General features: G+C 47.1%; 1 long non-coding RNA gene across 1 annotated transcript; it reads right to left on the reverse strand.

Annotated features, from left to right (window-relative positions):
* Window positions 1-3,598: 3,598 nt before the first annotated feature.
* On the reverse strand, window positions 3,599-5,070 carry LOC119717188 (uncharacterized). The gene is made up of 2 exons (XR_005266334.2): window positions 4,893-5,070; window positions 3,599-4,763 (listed from the first exon to the last, which is right to left on the reverse strand). It is a non-coding gene; the product is annotated as an uncharacterized lncRNA (long non-coding RNA).
* Between the last annotated feature and the right edge of the window lie 456 nt (window positions 5,071-5,526).

Consider the following 5,526-nt stretch of genomic DNA (forward strand, 5'->3'; position numbering starts at 1 on the left):
GCATTACACTGCCTGTCCCAACTGTTCTCCCACATGAAGGTGCCAGGAGGGAAAGAGTCACCCAAGCAGGGATTTGTTGTGCCTCATATACCTCCTGCTAGTTTTGTCCTTGCCGGAAGAGCACAGGACCCAAGCTGTGCCTGTATATCCTCGTGGCCAAGGCACTCTGCTCATGCTTGGGTACCTGGTGGCGTTTAATTTGGGCCTGTGTCCTGCTGTGTGACAGTGTGGGCACTGCCCGCAGCCAGCTGTGCCTGCCTGTTCCCACCACGGCTGGGTGCCTGCTGGTGGAGATGGCCCAGCCTGTGGGGTTTGGTGCTCCCCAGGCACCCACTGAGGACCCCCCATCCCTTTGGACCTCATGTCCCTGCACTGGCCATCCCTGCTGAACCTGCACAGCCCACTCGCCTGGGCAGCCAGCTCCTGTTGAAAGTCATTTAAATGCCTGGCACAGCTGGCTCATTTTCTCTTTTTAAAATGCTTACATTTTAAATGATTCTCAGATTTAACATATTGTTAAACCAAAGCTACTTGTTCTCAGCTCTACTTAAGCATATTAACTTTTTCTTCTTTCTAATACTGAGCAGAATTTGGGAGCTGGTACCTCCGTTCTTAGCACAGTGCCACTTAAGGCCGGGTCACCTCCAAGTACTTGGTGGGAGGTATTCTCCTCTTCCTGGCAAGAGTACATGTGGTCAAAATATTTTATTACTTTTAAGTTTTCTCTCTTTGCTTTTATAGCCTTTGAGGTCCAAAATCCCCTGCTGATCTCATCACACTTGCTCCTCTTCAGCTACCTCTTACTGCTGGGGCTCTCCAGCACTGCAATGTGTGCACTTGTCCATGGGTGTGTGGGGGTGCACGCATACGTAACGAAACAGAGGGATGATTTGCCAGCAATGCATGTTTGTTGAGATCAGCTGCCGACAACTAAAAAGGATCAGGGGAACTAATTATGCTCCAATGTTGTAATTGTACAACAATTCAAAGTAATGGTATGAGAGTTGACTCCTAGTAATCATTCTTGACTCAGGAGTGGATGAGGTAAAACAAAGACTTTGAGAATGAGGCAGTGGCACAACTGCTAAGGCTCAGACAGGAGATCTGGGAAAATCATTGTCACAGCAAGCTAGACGGGGAGCTGATCATCTCTGTTGCCATTGGTCTTTGTAAATATGGCATGTTGCAATTTTAAATCATACCACCACTGTTGCTTTTGGAGGAGGATTTAGGTTTGAGGTTGTGCTTGCTGTGGCTCCATGTGGTTAACACACTCCCCTGTGGTTAATACACCACCCCTCTGTGGTTTTAACACTGTGATTTTCTAAGAGCAGTTTGCCTGGGGCAGGAGCAGTGGTGAACAGCCACCAGGGAGAGGGCAGCTCCTGCTGGAGCTGGGCCGTGGAAGGCAGGGGTATGGGGACATGTCCCCTACACATCCCTCCCCCAGGGAGCTGCTCCCAGAGCCATGGCACCCTGCCATCGGCAGCATGCAGAGTGACTCTGCCCCCATGTACTTGGTATTTATAACTGTGCGAAAGAGCAAAATATGTCCACATCAGAATGTGCATTTCCCTCTGTGTCTGGAAAAGAACAACATAAGACCTTTTCATGGAAATTAAGGCTTCATCCCTCAATTGCACCAATGCCTTAACTGCTCAGCATTTGTGCGGAGAAATGGCAAGAAATTGTGTGGAGTTGATAGCAAAGCTGTCATGCCCATTAACACGTTGCATGCTTAATGCAGACAAACATGCTCTGCGGTGGAGCAGCCTGGTAACCTGTGACAGGAAACTGGGGTGGGAGGAAAAAAAGAAAATCTGAGGAACAACTGCATTGTGCATCTATGGGCTTGGCAGAGTTGGGACGCTTCCTGGGTCAAGTTGTCTGCAAATTACACAGCACATACTGTTATTTTTGCCTTATTGACAGCCTGAATAATGCAGCACTAGAGCCACAGGAAACTCTTTAGAAGGGTTCGTGCTGTGTTTAGGAAGCAGAAAATACTTTTCTTTCCAGAATGACCTGAGATAGACTGTCCATCCATCTCTTCACAGCAGGGGGTCTCTAACTGAGGCTGGTGCCCTCACTTCTCTGTTTCTATCCCCACTTCCTCTCTGTCCCCCCAAGTCCCACCTCCACAGGGCAGGCAGCCCCATGGCTGCACCCATGTCCACGGCTGCTTCAGGCAGGTAGAGCTCTCTGGAAATCCCTGGGTGACAGCAGAGCCAAGAGGGCTGCTCTTACTGCTGCTGGCACCAGCTCTGGTTGCTTCTTGGGTTTGGTGATGTGCACTGCAGCCCTTTTGTTTTGCAGGGGGCATCAATGCACCCTGGCCCCTCAGCTCCATATTTTTCACCAGTGCTGTTAAGGTGCAATCTCAAGCCTGGAAGGAATCACAGAAATGTTTTCTTGATCAGACAAGAAAACATTCTGTGGGTGATGTGTAGCTGCTCCTTGGAAACCTGGAGAGAGCTCTGCTTGGAGCACCTCCATCTGCACTTCTGAGGTTGCCTTATTCTGGGGGGAGCTGATTTTTTTTGGAGGGAGAAAACTTGCTGCCAGATAACTGTTACTGACAGAATTTGAACCTTTACATTGGTTGAAGGGTCTGAAGCACCCCAGAGGAAGCTGGTGGGTGATGAGGCGGCTGCAGGCCACGGGAGCCCTGCGTAGCCCATTGGCTCCAGATGGACCAGCTCCCCCCCTGCAGAGCCTTCTGCTTGCACATCGCTGCTTCTGCACGGGGCAGGGATGGGACTGTGTGCTTCACCTCTGTGCCTGAGTGTGGTGGGGCTGGAGTGGAAAAACGGCCTCATTTTTATTTTATTAAGGCACTTTCTGTCAAATGGCAAACCAAACAAGAGGCATTTGGATAATGCCCTTGATAAAATGCTTTAACTTTTGGTTAGCCCTGAAGTGGTCAGGCAGTTGGACTTGAACTTTGTAGGCCCTTTCCAAATGAACTATTCTAATTCTGAAACAACAGTCTTTTGGCTCACCAGCATTAGTCTGCCATACAGATACATTCCTTCTTGGTGTGTCACTCGAGCTGCTATATGAAATACTAAGTACTGAAGAACATTGAAGTCTCCTCTCAGCAAGGCAGTTCTGTTCTCTCTCACTTCTCTCTTCTGCAGGAGCTTACTGTGTCCTTGCTTTTAAGAGGGAGAGTGACAGATCCACTATTAGAACCAATATTAACTCAAACATACAATGAAAATAAAAGTGTTTTCTTCCCTGGATTTCTGCAACACCAAATTCTCCTTGGGGCATATAAAATGCACACACAGTGCTGCACATGCAGTGCTCAGCTACAGGCCTATGGGGCTTAAAGTCACCTTTGGCAAAAATCTAAATATCAAAACAAAATATTTTCTAATAAAAATATATATTAGAAAATGATAACCTCTTATAGTATTCCTCTGAAAAAGTAAAACTTGAGTAGAAGTAGTAAGAAGAATGTTTCAAAACTGGACATCTGGATTGTTTCAAGTTCTACCTACTGACTTGCAAGGCAGCTGTGTGCCTTGCATAAATTCACATTGACAAGATAAAAAAAAAAAAAAAAAAAAAAAAAAACAGGAGAAGATTGAGACTGTATCAGATTTCCATTTTAATTAGTCGTTTTGATCATTGCCATTTACAATGTAGATTGCAAAGGATTTTCTGATCTTCTTGATGAGAGGTTTTTAATCCCCAAGGCATTTTGTAGGGATGCTTGAGACAAATCAGACTGAACACGTTGATGGAGTTGTCCCTTAATTTGTTCAGAGCTCTTGCTGCTGTTGTGGTAACATCTTGCGGGGTCTTATGTGCCGTGTGTTGCAGGCAGCAGCCCTGTTGCAGTGCACCTAAGCTGAGCTGGAGTCCTGTGTGGGATTTGTGTTTCAAGGGCTGCATGAAGGCAGAGCTGGAGTGTCTGCCTTCCCTAACCTTGTTTCAAGATGGCTTGAAACTCACATTCACAAATTATTTGCATCTCCAGGCACCGAAAATTCTTTAAAAATCTGTGGGGTTGGCAGCTTGTGGGGCTAACTGCTGAATGTGGCATTGTTACTCTGGTAATTACTATTTCATATATGCCATCGTTAGATAGTATAGGGTACATACAACTATTTTAAAATGTTATCTGTAAATCCTCAAAACATTAGTCTGCTTTTAAGGAGGTTCTATGGGTACATACATGTACGTTGGGCCAAGGGTATTTATCATTTACATAAGATTCTAAAAAAGGAGGACAAAGGAGCCGAGTGGACAGGCTGTAAACCCATGCACATCTCAGGCCAAGCAGCCGAGATACAGGAATCTGTGGAGAATGAACCACATAACAGGCGTTTCAAAGTGAATTGCACAAATACGACTTTATCTCCAAAACCCAGACTGTAAACCCAGGATTTTCAGAGTCAGTTTTTGGAGGGAGGTACGGAACCCCCCTGCAGCACGGAAAATGACAACTGAGAACTCCGTGCCACGCACTGCGGGCTGCTGCGGGACCACCCTCACCGAGCCCCGCACCCAGGTGGGCACAGCCGCGTTGCTGCGGGTGCTGCCCCCCGACCCGTGCCCTGCCTCAGGCCCTGCTCCCCCCACGGCGGCTCCCCGCGGCACCCCCGAGGCCAGCGGCGCATTTTTGAATGCCTTTATAAATAGTTTTTTTAACGCTTGCTGTTGTGGGAAAAGCGGCACCGTGTGTGTCCGCGCGTGGCGACCACAAGTGCTTTCTGAACAGGCTGGGCTGCGGGGCCGGCTCCTTTTATCTGCTAGACAGAGTAAAATAAACCAAATTAAACCAATTACAAAGACTTAGCGGGCTTTTAGTTCCAGTAGTGCTGACGACTGTCCGCTTATCTTTGCATAGAAAGGTTTTTGTAGTGGTAATTAGGCGTTACCTTGCCGTTGGGGTCCGCAACAAAAATGGTTTTCCTGCTGTTTTCAAACCTTCATCATCGCTCACTTCAGATTGCTTTGTCTGCGGCTGTGAAAATGGAAGGAAATTCACGTGATTCCTCTGATTTGTAGCCATCATTTCTACTTTCAAGCGACTTGTGAGACACCTCACAGCCAGCATGCATTTTCCTGGTGGTGTGAGAGGATTGTGGCAATCAGAGAGGTCTCTGCTACTCCTCTGCAGAGCAGCTAGGCGCAAGCTGGCTTTGTGAGGTTTGTTTTCACAATGTAACGTGGTGAAAGCTTGAATGATTTTCTTCCTTTTTGAGGACCTGCAACTTTAATTGTATGTGTTATAAATGAAGTCTCAACTCTGAATTTAGTAACATAAAAGAATACTTATAAAAGGCAAGTAAACAGCGCTGGGTGCGCGGCGAGTCTATGCTCTAGCAACATGCACACGCACACGTCGAACTATCCAAATATATATAGGACAAGAAACCCGAGTACGCCTATACACATGGATATCCTATCCCCGCTTCATATTATAGTTCTCTTTGTGGTGGTCGTTGTGGATGAAAGGCTCCCGGTTTCCCCATCACCATGAGCAACCTTTTGTTCCAGACTGCAGGAGCG

The sequence above is a fragment of the Anas platyrhynchos genome, chromosome 5, assembly GCF_047663525.1.
Source record: "Anas platyrhynchos isolate ZD024472 breed Pekin duck chromosome 5, IASCAAS_PekinDuck_T2T, whole genome shotgun sequence".
Lineage (NCBI taxonomy): Eukaryota > Metazoa > Chordata > Aves > Anseriformes > Anatidae > Anas > Anas platyrhynchos.